Consider the following 11,995-nt stretch of genomic DNA (forward strand, 5'->3'; position numbering starts at 1 on the left):
TGATAGTTTGGTTCCCACAAGGTGTATATTCTTTGATTGTTAGCTCTCTCCTCTTTAGCAAGCCACATTATTTACTTGTGTTTTTACCAGCTGACTTTCTTATTGTTCAAGGAGCAATATTCACAGAACTAATCATTCTGTAATGTTCTCCCATCGATTATTTTCCCAGAGTTGCTGTCACATTTTTCACATAGCAGAGATCTCATTAGGAATGAATCTCATTTTTATTTCTACCGGTAACGTCTGTGACTCATCCAGCCGAGGAACACAATACCCACATTTGTGCAGTGAATTATTGCCTCATTCGGTAATTATCAAATGACACAGTGAGCCGGGACTTCCATTTGTGTTGATCAGTTTCACAATCCATCAGCCCCTATCGAGTTATGACATTTGAATTGACCCCGAGGGATGGACCGTTTGAAGTGCAGACACATTCATATCGGCCAGACAGCTCAGCGGCATTTCAGCGGCCAGCTGCCCATCATTCACTGGCCAATTAAAGGTATTCATGTGGCCACAGGAAACAGTCACGACCAATTAGCATTTGATCTTACCTACTCGCGGACACACATACACTGCGAGCACGGGGGGCGCCAGGAAGCGATTACACCTCCAATGGCGGTTCTGTCCTCTCCAGTCATCTTCGTGCCACGTGTGATGGATGGACTTCCTCTGTCATTTAATGTCTGCTAATGACAGACATATGCAAGAACACACACACACACACAATCCCTCTATATTTGGGTATTTCCTTGCCCCCCCTCTACATGTATCTCCCACTAAAATACACACAGAGCGTGACCCTCTGCTTTCCAGACGGAGAAGGTTAAGTGTTTCTTGTCTGAGGATGTGTGGTGGGCTGGAGGAGCCAGGAGTCTAACCTTTACCAGTTTGCCAATGGCTCTCATGTGGAGCCACGGTGACCTAGCCTTTTCCCCCGGCTCCAGCTGGACAAATGTTAAGAATTTCTCATTTAGAATTCTCGCAGTAAATATACGAGCACCGTGTGTCTTGGGATTTCTAATTTTACAGGATCCAAAAGGAATTAAAAAGGCATGGCAGGGCTGCAAAAATGATTATTTAACATCAATATTGAGATGATTTCTAATGATAATGATGATTATTCATTGATTTTAGAGAAACATACTTACTGCACTTTCAGATCCTGCTAATGTACAAAGATTTCTACCAAAAAAAGACTTGAAATAAAACTGTTTTTCTCCTAGAAGCAAAACAAAAATAGTTTTCTATGAGCGGAGCAAACGTCAAAACAGCAGTCAGTCATGTTCATTTCTTTTGTGGGAAGCCAAAACCATAACTGCGATTAATAATTGAATAATTGTGCAGCCCTAATGCATGTATGCTTTTAATTCATCATCCATTAATATGCAAGGCAGTGCAATAAAGGAAAAAAGAGACAATATCACGACTGAGCCTGTAGGTTTGAGGATGTAGTATGTAGCCATGGAGATGTTTTCATTTGCCAAAGTTTTGAGCAAAAGCTAAATGGAAATTTGTTTTAATGGTGCTCGAAACTTTTAAAAGTTGTAACCCGATAGCCGAGTGGGCGCAAATGCCATCAGCACTGAGAACCCGGTTCGATTCTTGGCCTGCCGAACCTTTAGTGCATGTAATTCCCCTGCTCCCTCTCCGCACATTTTCTTTTCTGTCTTCCTTTCAGTCCAAATAAAGGCAAATTGCCAAACAAATATGAAAGAATTAACATGACCCTATTACTGCGGATAATCCAGAGATAATCCGAAATGATCTGCACGGCTAGACAACAAGGGTAAAGTTAGATTTTATGTGTAATTTGGATGAACTGCCTCTTTAAATATGCAATCTTGTCAGTGTTGTGCAGTCGTACAGACCTAATGACTTGCAGACTTTGTGGTTTGTTTGTTAATGTGTCAGTCTTTTACATGACACTGTGGTTTTTTTCTTCGTTTTGCTGATGTCTTCACCGCCTCGTGCCATGTGCGGTTCCCACAGCTGCTAAAAGTGCTGATGTATAGGCCAGAGTGCGTAGAGGTCACCGCCCAGAGTTTCAGGACTCTATTTACTGTCCACACTTAAAGAGACACCGCACCTTCAGCAATGTCAGAGTGTGAGAATGAGGCACAGAGCCCAGTGGTCTCGTTAAATATTAATGGCTTTTCCCTGACAGAAGTGGGGAAGGGAAGAGAGAAGACAAGACAAATTGCTGGGGGCGACGGATTTTATGTGGAATCGCTAAAATATGCCACATATCAGAATGCAAACAATTAAAGGGAAGCCCATATTTCACCAGACGGCCCCTGGACGGCGCAGCACTCCAGCTATTCAACAGTCCTCCTCCCCCATTTGTTCCTCCTCTCCATCCTTTTCTACCTCACTTTTCTTGCCTCCCTTTTCACTCTTGTTTTAAATTCATTTTCCTCTTTTTTTTTCCCTCTCCCCTCTTCCTTTGTACCTTGTTACTTCCACTCCTTGATCTCAGTCGTCCTCCCTTTTCTCTCTTCATCCCCCCTTCCTTGCTTTGTTCTTCCCTTTTTCCTTTGTCTCACTCTCTCCTTCTCTTTCCCCATTCCTTTTCTGTTTCTCTTTCCTTCTCCCTCTTTTTTCCTCTCTTCCCTTCATCACTCTCTCTTTTGTCTGACTGAAGTATCGGCACTCGAGGGACTGTCCAGGCGTTGATTAAGACAAGCTTTCCATATCTGCTTTCTGCTCCCTGGAGAACAACTTGCTGTGCATTCATACCTGTCTGCCTCAATCTTCTTTCTCAGTGTCAAATTAAACTCATTTAAAGAGGAAAAAAAACGAAATGATTCCAAACACTTGTACACATTTTGTGGGGTTTTTCACTGCACCGAGGTGAATTGGAAAGAATGTTCTCTTGCAAAAGTCACTTTAATAACTCGGATTCGGTCTGCAGAAGCCAGAAATAGCACGTGTTACTACGCTGTGGTCTCTGTAAGTGTGTTTTGAACCTTCCTTCGCCACACAGTTGAGCTGATAGACTTTAAAGAGCTGGATATTAAAATAAGACCCAGTGAATATCTCCTCCACTCGCATCCTCCTCCATACATTATTAATGCCTTCTAAGTGAAGCTGTTTTAAGTACGATTAGCATCGGGTGGATCTAGCTGCAGTTTTATCCCTCACCTTCATCCCTCTCCTTCTTTTCTAGTCCTATCACCGCTCATATCGCCCATTAATGGAAGCTGATTTGGCCCAAATTGCTGGTATGCGGTGCAGAGCATATGGAGAGGAAGTCAGATAAATAGATTTAATTATGCCCGGTGGGGGAAAACTGAGGGCCTGCTGGCTGTTTTCATTATCGAGCAAAGGTGGGCTTTTTCCTGCAGGAAGGCCGGGGATTGGCTCGCGTCGGTGTCGGTCAGAAGCTGCTTCTCCGTGGCCCGGCGCGACCTTGCAGTTGGGTGACAGTCCACTTGTAGCCTGATCCTCACTTCCACAAGGAAACCACACCAATTTTAAAGAGCGCTTGTTGTCTATTTTCTGCCCCGAATGTTATTCCGCCTATTTCGGGCCTGGAATATTTTCCGACTTGTCTCACCGCGAAGCAGCACCGTGTGGCCGGGACAGGAGAAGAAGGTGTTACATCACCGCTCGCTATAGTGTTAATCTCCCTCTCTCTCTTCCTGTGTCTCCCATTTCTCTCCCCCTCCTCCCTTCTGTCTGCCTCTCAGTTTGTTTCTCTATCACCCTCCCCCTATCTGTCTCCCTCTTTTCTTTTCTTTCTTTCTTTACTGCAAACTCCACCGAGATATGTGCGCTCTTCTCCAAATACATACAGAGCAATCTAATTACTGCGATAACATTTCTGCTTGGCTGATTAACTGTTCTCCCCGCGCCTCCCAACGCAGCAGCATTCCTTCTATATATTCCTAAGCTCCTTATTCCTCCCCAGCCGAGCCACACTTTCACGGGAGCTTTGGCTCACCCATCCATCTCTCTCCCCTTTCTTTCACTTCTTCTTCTTCGTCTTTCTTCTCCGTTTTGTTTCTCGTTTGTTCTCCGAGGCAGATAGGCTATTTAGCCAGCTCTCACTTTTTCTGGCTTTGCTCATTTACTTCCCTTTTTTCTTACTTACTCATTCCTTTTTTTTTCTGCTTTTCTCTCGCTTTCTTTTCTCTTTCATCCACGCTGCTTCTTTATACTTCACTCTCATTCATTCTCTGAGGCAAATAGGATATTTAGCCAGGTTTCTCACTTGCTCTGAGCTATCTGCCGCCTTCTTCTTCCAAAGAACATATCAAGCCTGTTGCAAGAAAATCTCAGTGTTTTGTTTAATGGTGACTTCAATTTTGAGCATCACACCTAGAGGCTTATCCAGTCGCGTTCTTTTTCTTTTTTTTTTTTTTATCACCACTGAAACATTTGAAAAGTAAGCTGTATTTAAATTTTTTAAGCACAAAGAGACCGTCCTACATGCTTATTACCTCCCCACGCCTTAATTGTTACAACAGCCTCTTGTCTGACGTGAAAATTAACCGGATCCAGACTGTGCAATTAAGTATGCAAAGTGGAACGTTTTTAAAAACATGTACATGTAGTTAAAACACTGCAGTGTGGCTTTATTTTGCTCGCATAGCTGGGAGTCATTTCCACAGACGCGACAAAGCCCATCTGTAAAAGATGTTACACAGACTGAGGAAGCGACAGGTTAGCAATCTGCATTCCAACCCTCACCTAAGGTCAGGAGTGTTGGGTAGTGAACAAGAGGCCGAAACGAGGTTCCTTCAGAGGGTGGAGTGAGGAGCTCATCCAGTGGGAGCTCATAGTAGAGTCGAAAGGAGCCAGCTGAGGTGGTGTCTGATTAGGGTGCCCCCTGGTTGACTTCCTCGGGGGTTTTCCAGGTACGTCCAACTGGGAGGAGACGTCAGCGTTGACCCAGAACTTACTGGAGGAATCACACATTTTGTCTGGCCAGGGAATATCCAGGGATTTCCCAGGAAAGAGAGATGTCTGGAATGCCCCACTTAGCCAGCTCTCCAGAAGAAAATGGATGGGATGTGATTAATAACACAGTTCTATCAGGCTGATTCCATCAAATATAGGCGATAAACCAACTTTTTTACCATCTGAAGTGAAGCACCTACAAATCAGGGATTCACAAGTGTGATTGGCAACACCAGTAATAAATGATCAACTAAATTCCCACAAAAAAGTGATTAAACTAAAGTCATATTTATCTCTGTTAAAGTTGAACTCTTTGCTTCATATAACAAAAGATGTCTTTGAAGGTTCCCTGTTGCCTGACTTAGTTTGAGGTCTAAGCAAAATGGCAGAATGCACCTTTTTTTAACAGCTTATTTTAAATTTTACTTCTTTATACTCAGCGATTTTTCATTTGATTCTAATTCAGTTGCCTTCCTAAACTGTAGGTTTCCTTTTGGTTTCATTAATGCAGTTTTTTATTCTCTGTTTTTTGCAAACGGCTCTGCTAAAGAAGGTCATTATTACATTAGCAGGCTTTCTTCCCCTCTTGTTTAGTTTCCTTTCTCCCTTACTCCTTTTCTCCCTTTTTCATAGTTTGCCTTTGCAGCAGACAGGATGCTAAAGCACCTTTGTGGCAGGTACGAGCCCGTGTGTGCGTTGTGTAGCGCTTTAGCTTGTGTGTGTGTGTGTGTTTGTGTCTCACCTCAAACACCGTATGGCAAGGTGTTCACGAGTTTCATCAAGTCTGCAAGCGTGTGAGCTCGCACACGTAATGTACACACACGTCAATTAAATCCTTGTCCTCCTCCTGAAAACATGACTTCCACCACGCAGACACACACACACACACACACACACACCCACAGCGCCTGCAGACAGCGTTCTCACATCCCTCGTTATGCCTGGCGATAACCAACCACCCACTGACTCCCTGTTGCACCAGATAGGAAAGCTTATTAAGACTACACACAACTGCACACCGTCGGAGTTGTTGTCACAATTTCAGAGAACAAAGAACCCCTAATGCTGAGAACGGAAGTGGAGAGATGATTTATTGAAAGATTTACCGAAAAGACCGAAAATACAGTCGCTACACTGTCTAGTCTGCAGAGAGATGGGGGGGTTTAACTATTTTTTTTTTTGGTTTTGTGGTTTAAATTTGACACAGTTGTTAAGGAAATTATGTGTAATCGTTTGTCTGATCAAGCCAGCTCTTCTGCTCCTTCTGGCCCTTTCCCTCCCTCCCGCAGGGCTAATTGCACAGGTCAGGTTGGTGACATCAGCACACCGGCTAGCTGTGATCTCAGTGTTACATATAGAGCCTCATTAGAGCACGGCTAAGTGAGCGCATGCACGCCTCCTCGCCCCCCTCCCCTCCTTTCCTGCAGTAATGAGAATGACAGTAGCTGTAGTAATTACAGTCAGTCCTGTTTCCTACCAGTGTAGTTTCTGGTGCAACTGACTGCTTTTGTCGAAATCGGGGTGTTGATTTTACAAAGCGCAGTCGTCATCGGCTATGATGGCGGAATTTTTCACAGTAAATGTAGAGGAATGGGGGGGAAAAGAAGAAAGGCCAATGGCTGTTGGAGAAATAAATGAAGATGTTACCTCGAAAACAGATCCTTTGCATTGTTTTGTGGCAGCTTTTGAACCCAGCAGCTGCGACCACATGAACAGTAAAGATGGCCGCCGTGACGTCTGAATCCGTCGCTGTCTGGGTTGTTTTAAACCAGATAAAACAGCTTAGTGGTGGATCCGGCTGAGAACTCGAGGACACTGAGCACGCCGATATAGTTCAGTCACAAGGTAGCCCCACCCTGAAGCACATTATCATGCTATTATCGTCTATTTAACTCTAAATGGGGCCATAATTTACAGATTGAACATCATTCTGGATTGAATGAGACTTGAAACTAGCAACTGAGCTCATGACCTCATTAGGAAAGTGTTTACTGACATCATAAATAAAGTGAGAAGTTCGGTCATCTGCTCATAGACTTCTATACAGTTGGACAACCAGATGAGTCGCCCCCTGCTGGCTGTTAGAAAGAATGTAGTTGTCATGTTGAGGGGGCTTTACCATCCTGAGGTGGGGGTTTGGTTGTTAGACACAGGTAGAAACCCTGCTGTTGTAAAAATGCATTAAAACATGATTATATGTGTTGTTTACATAAGAGCTTCAACTGTTCATCAAAAAGAATGGAAGCCACTATAAAACCAAAGCTTTAAAATGCTATATCGCCGTTATTCTTTCCATATTGTGACAAATACACGAGCAGAAACCTTCACGTGTAACTGAACAAATCAACACCGTCTCCCCTCGGTGTCCTGAGCCCGGCAAGGTGACGCCAGGGCGGTGACGGGAGCGGCGGGCTAATGATGACAACGGCACACTAATAATGGTTCCCAGTAGCTTGTGTGACAGTGGGGAGTGTATTAAATGGGACACCAGAGCAGCCTGCCTCACCCGGACCCCCTACCTCCCCGTAATGAGAGTTTGATGGAGTGGTTGTGTAGGTAGATAATGTTAAGTTAATGAGATGTCCTATTCCATGAGACTGTTTGCAGTTCCCTACAGAGCCGCAATGTGTGTGTGTCGCCTTTGTTGATGTATATTGCTGTCTGCTCGAGTGTGCGCTTACCTGAGTTTGCGAGCGATCCATTTTATTTCAAGATTACTGTGTGTGTGTGTGTGTGTGTGGTTGAGCTACCTTTGTTTATAGAGTTGTTTTTGTAGGTGTGTGTTTTTTGGTGTCCTGGTGCATTTGAGCATTTTTTATCCAGCTTTCAGTCTGGCACTCAGCAGGAAATTAACTGTCAGATTTGTGAGTGACAGAGGAATAAAATGTCCTAAGAAGACAGAGCGTTAATAAATAAAACAAATAATAGCGAGCGAGTAATGAAAAAATAGGCACAGGGAGAGAAAAGGAAAGCAGCGAGATTTTTTTTTCTTTTTTTTTTAACAAACGTTTGGGCTCAGATGGGAGAAAAAGATGGGAGTTTTGGTGATGAAAAAGGCATAAGGTAATGGGAGAGTGGGGGATAACCACCTCTCTCATGGCAGGTACATGTCTCTAATTGGGAGTCCCACCTCCCATTCCGTGCCACCCCCCCCTTCCTTTTCTTTCCATCTCTTCTCAGACAATGCAAGCGAGAAAAAGAAGCTTTCCTAATTAATGCAGATATAATGATGGGTCCAACTGTGGACCTCTGCCCCCTCAGAATGTTGATTAAGGCGCTCTGTGTGTGTGTGTGTGTGTGTGTGTGTGTGTGGAGGCGGGGTGAATCTTCTCAGCAGCTCAGCCAGATAAACCTGGGATTTTGGATTATCATATATTTATGTGTAATATAATTATATGTCTATTGATGCATAGAAGATGAATAGTGCTGATATTTGGTTTCCGACAATACTGATTTCTATATGGTTATCACTGAGGTAATTGGTAGTCTGCTTTTAGCTTCGGCATAATGTGGGAGTGCTTAGAAAATCTAAATAGTTCCAAGAAAAAAAAAAAAAAAAAGATGCTGCGGCAGCGCCCACACTTCTTTTTTTTTCTATGGCAACTGATCTCTAGGAAGTGAGGGGGAAAAACATTACAGCAGCAAGGGCTTAGCATCAGTGATATCACCGTAAGAAAAATAAAAATAAGATGACAGATTTTACCTTCCCAAAACGGCTCAAAGATCAGAGTGAAGCTGTAGTGGATGCCAGTTTTGCTTAAAGGGCCACTCCGCGGATTTTGCACGTCAAGCTCAGTTTGCTAGTCATGGTGAGAATTGCTCTGCCTGCGAAAACGGTTGCACGCTGTCATCTGTGACGTTTGTCAGGTCTCAGGAAATAACCCCGGATCATGTGTCAGGGTGATCTGAGCTCGACCCTGTAGGTGCTGCACTTCTACTCAGGTATTTGTACTTAATCAAAGGCATCAGACCCTCTGCTCAGGTTAAAGGTGAAGAGAGCAATGCTGGACTTGAATGACATCACCGGTGTTGTAGTACAAATATCAGCAGTGGAGACGGTATTCAGATCCTTTAGTTCAGTAAAACACTAATACCACACTGTAAAAATGTTACCCAAGGAGAAGTATGGAGTATAATCACATGCAATCAAAGTATTAAAAGTAAAAGTATTCAATGCAGAAAAATGTGCTGTAACTGTAACACAATTCTACATTATACCATTAGATTATTATTAGTCATGCAATAATGCAAAAGCAGGAGTTGCATTTGATTAAGGTGGATTCGTTAATTTCTCCATTGATTGTTTGCTTTGTCCAGCCAACTGTCTAAACCTCACAATTACTGGTCGACATAGTAAAATTGTTAAAAAGAAAATTTAAAGGAAAAGCTTTTCATTTTTGAACCATGAAATGTATTTTTGTGAAAATGCCTTGAATATCTGGCAAATAGTTGCCAATTAATTTTCTGTCCATCAGACAAATTGATGACTGGCTTCAGCTGAATCATATATTATACAAATCTGCCAAAATCTTCATTTTCTTCATATTGAGACTCGAGCACACGTATAGTAGAATGCACCATGAACACCACGAGCACATGACGTTACGCTACTTTCTGGTCACACTATAGCCGAGCATGTGCACTGCTGTCTCTGGGGCACAGTAAAGACACACATGTTGGGCTGCATGCAGACATCCATGGAGGAGCTGCGCTGACCACACATTTTAGAGCCTGAAACCAATTTTGAAGAATGATATCGAAAGCCCCACCTTACACGCTGACAGGATTGGTTTCTGATAGGATTGCTGCTTACCAAACACTAGTGTTCTGGAGCAGTTTCAAGGATGGGAATCCTCTTGACTGCTTACTTTGCTCATGATATGTCTTCAAGCATATAAAGAAAAAAAACCACCATATGGACATGTTGACGATGTGTTGACAACACGCTGACAAGGTAAAAAGCTTGATTTCCACTGGCGGCAATCTTTAAAAGAAGGCTGACATGTTCACGTGCTGGGTAATAGAACACAGCACACCCTCATGCTATTGTTGTCGTAGATGGGTTTGTTTTGATTAGCATCATACAGAGAGGGTGTGTGTTGCCCTCAAGAATCATGCTACAGAGCTAACAAATGAGGGACACGACATGTCAATCACATGCAGGCTACATATGAGAACAGGTGTAATCACCATGAATATGTAGGAGCTTTACGTAAATCTCATCGTATGTGGAATGTTTCCTTGGGGCCATTATCAAAAGGAAGATAATTTGATTGGTCGCCTCTCTTCACACCGAAACAATGCGAATCCACATTGACCCGCTGTTGGCAAACGTAACCCACACAGGTATAAGTGAAGCAGAGTAGATTAGCTTAAAACAAAACTAATTGGTTTGCAGGGTGATGCCAGGCCAGTGTGGCATCCCTGTCCAGGTTTCCACTCGGTCAGGCCAGCGGGTTACCATTCAGGCCACGTATCTGCCTGTAGCAGTAATGAGAAGTGCCTCGCTGTTAATGAGATAAACACAGACATTAGATTGGCTCAGCAGGAGCTCAGAGGAAAGGAGAGGGCGAGAGGAAAAGAGAAGTGGGTTGGAGGGTGAGACGGAGGAGGCGAGAGGAGAGAGAGAGGCAGAGGCAAGGTTGAGTGAGAAAGCAGATGAGAGGGTGGCGGGCATGGCGAGAAAGTTGATGCGAAGGAGAGATTGAGGAATATGAAATATTTAGAGGAAGAGGCTCGGTTAATTTCTTGAAAGTGTGAAGTAGGGCTTCATTATAACGCGAACAGAGGTGACGAGTACATTTCGCCTGCACAATGAGAGAATAAGCGCCGCGGAATGATAATGATGATGGTGGTCGTAATGGCGAAGTTGATAAGAGAAGCATAACACACTGCGGTGTAACAGCTATTTTATTGAGCAAAATGTTAAAATATTCATGCTCCATATGTTATGTGACTGCTATGGCCCTTTTTCATGTGCCCACACACACGCACAGACGCTCACGCTGAGGATTGTCAGCGCCTGCTGTGACATTATAACCGTATCTATCATTAAGCAGTCTTTTTCCAGGCACAGCCACTAATGAACGCGCAGGATTTAGAATGAGTTTGTCTAGCGGTGGCTGAGCGCGCGCGAGTGTGTCAACATTTGGCAATCTGACGCAAGGTGGAATGAGTGTGCTGCTGGCATGTTGTGTGAGTTGGAGAGTGTTTATTGTTTCGTCATTAAAGTATCTTTTTAAAGCACATAAACCTTACATTCACATTTAAAGCACCTTTAGCAGACTGCAGCATTATCGAGCTAAGGTGTTCAGATTATACAGATGAACAGGAATTTGCAAGTGGAAAGCTCACATAATGTGGAAACACGATAAATCTCTGTTCTCAGAGCATCAAATGTGTTTTAATTCAGATGGATGTGTGATTTTTCCAATTTAAAATAAGAGTTGCTGATAGTTAAGTCACAGTACTTTTACTCATATCCTGTGTCAGGCCATCATGTTTTTTAGTTTTATTTTGTGACCTAAAGCTCCTCTTTGGTTAAGTTTCAAAACTACTCGTGTTGGTTTAGGGAATAAAACTACTTCATAACTTTACCACTTAACTTTCAGAAAAGATGGTTTGAATTTAAATACACCTTTTTTCATAATAACCCTGTGTTTGAAACACACGGCATCATTTATCAGAACCCAAAACTGTAAAAACAAATCAAAACAAATCATCACATTTTGAACCTTTTGACGAGCTAATCCTGTGACGTGCAATTATGTCATTAAAAATCCCTTGATTTCTTATATCTCATGGAAAAATTTGCCAGAAGTAAATAGTTTACACACATGAGATTCTTTAAAAAGTAAATATATAAATTTTGCCCTCTTTGATGCAACTGACAAGCCATTAGTGACTTAAATGTAGCCACAAGTTGCATAAGAACATTTCTTTGACTATTCAGCTTAATTACAGGCTGTGTTTACACAAAGCAAATTGGATACGAGTGTGGAAACAGTTTAAGAAGGCTGAGGGCAAAATAAAACATATTTGATCAATAACATAAATGCGGCATGTGTAAAAACGGTAAATAAAGAAA

The 11,995-nt window shown here is 42.8% G+C and overlaps 1 protein-coding gene across 1 annotated transcript in view; it reads left to right on the forward strand.

Annotated features, from left to right (window-relative positions):
• LOC103357367 (partitioning defective 3 homolog B-like) overlaps positions 1 to 11,995 on the forward strand; it is a 183,816-nt gene that overhangs the window by 118,009 nt on the left and 53,812 nt on the right. The gene's annotated exons all lie outside the window — the stretch shown is intronic.

Source organism: Stegastes partitus, unplaced genomic scaffold (assembly GCF_000690725.1).
Source record: "Stegastes partitus isolate 25-593 unplaced genomic scaffold, Stegastes_partitus-1.0.2 Scaffold250, whole genome shotgun sequence".
In the NCBI taxonomy this organism is placed as follows: domain Eukaryota; kingdom Metazoa; phylum Chordata; class Actinopteri; family Pomacentridae; genus Stegastes; species Stegastes partitus.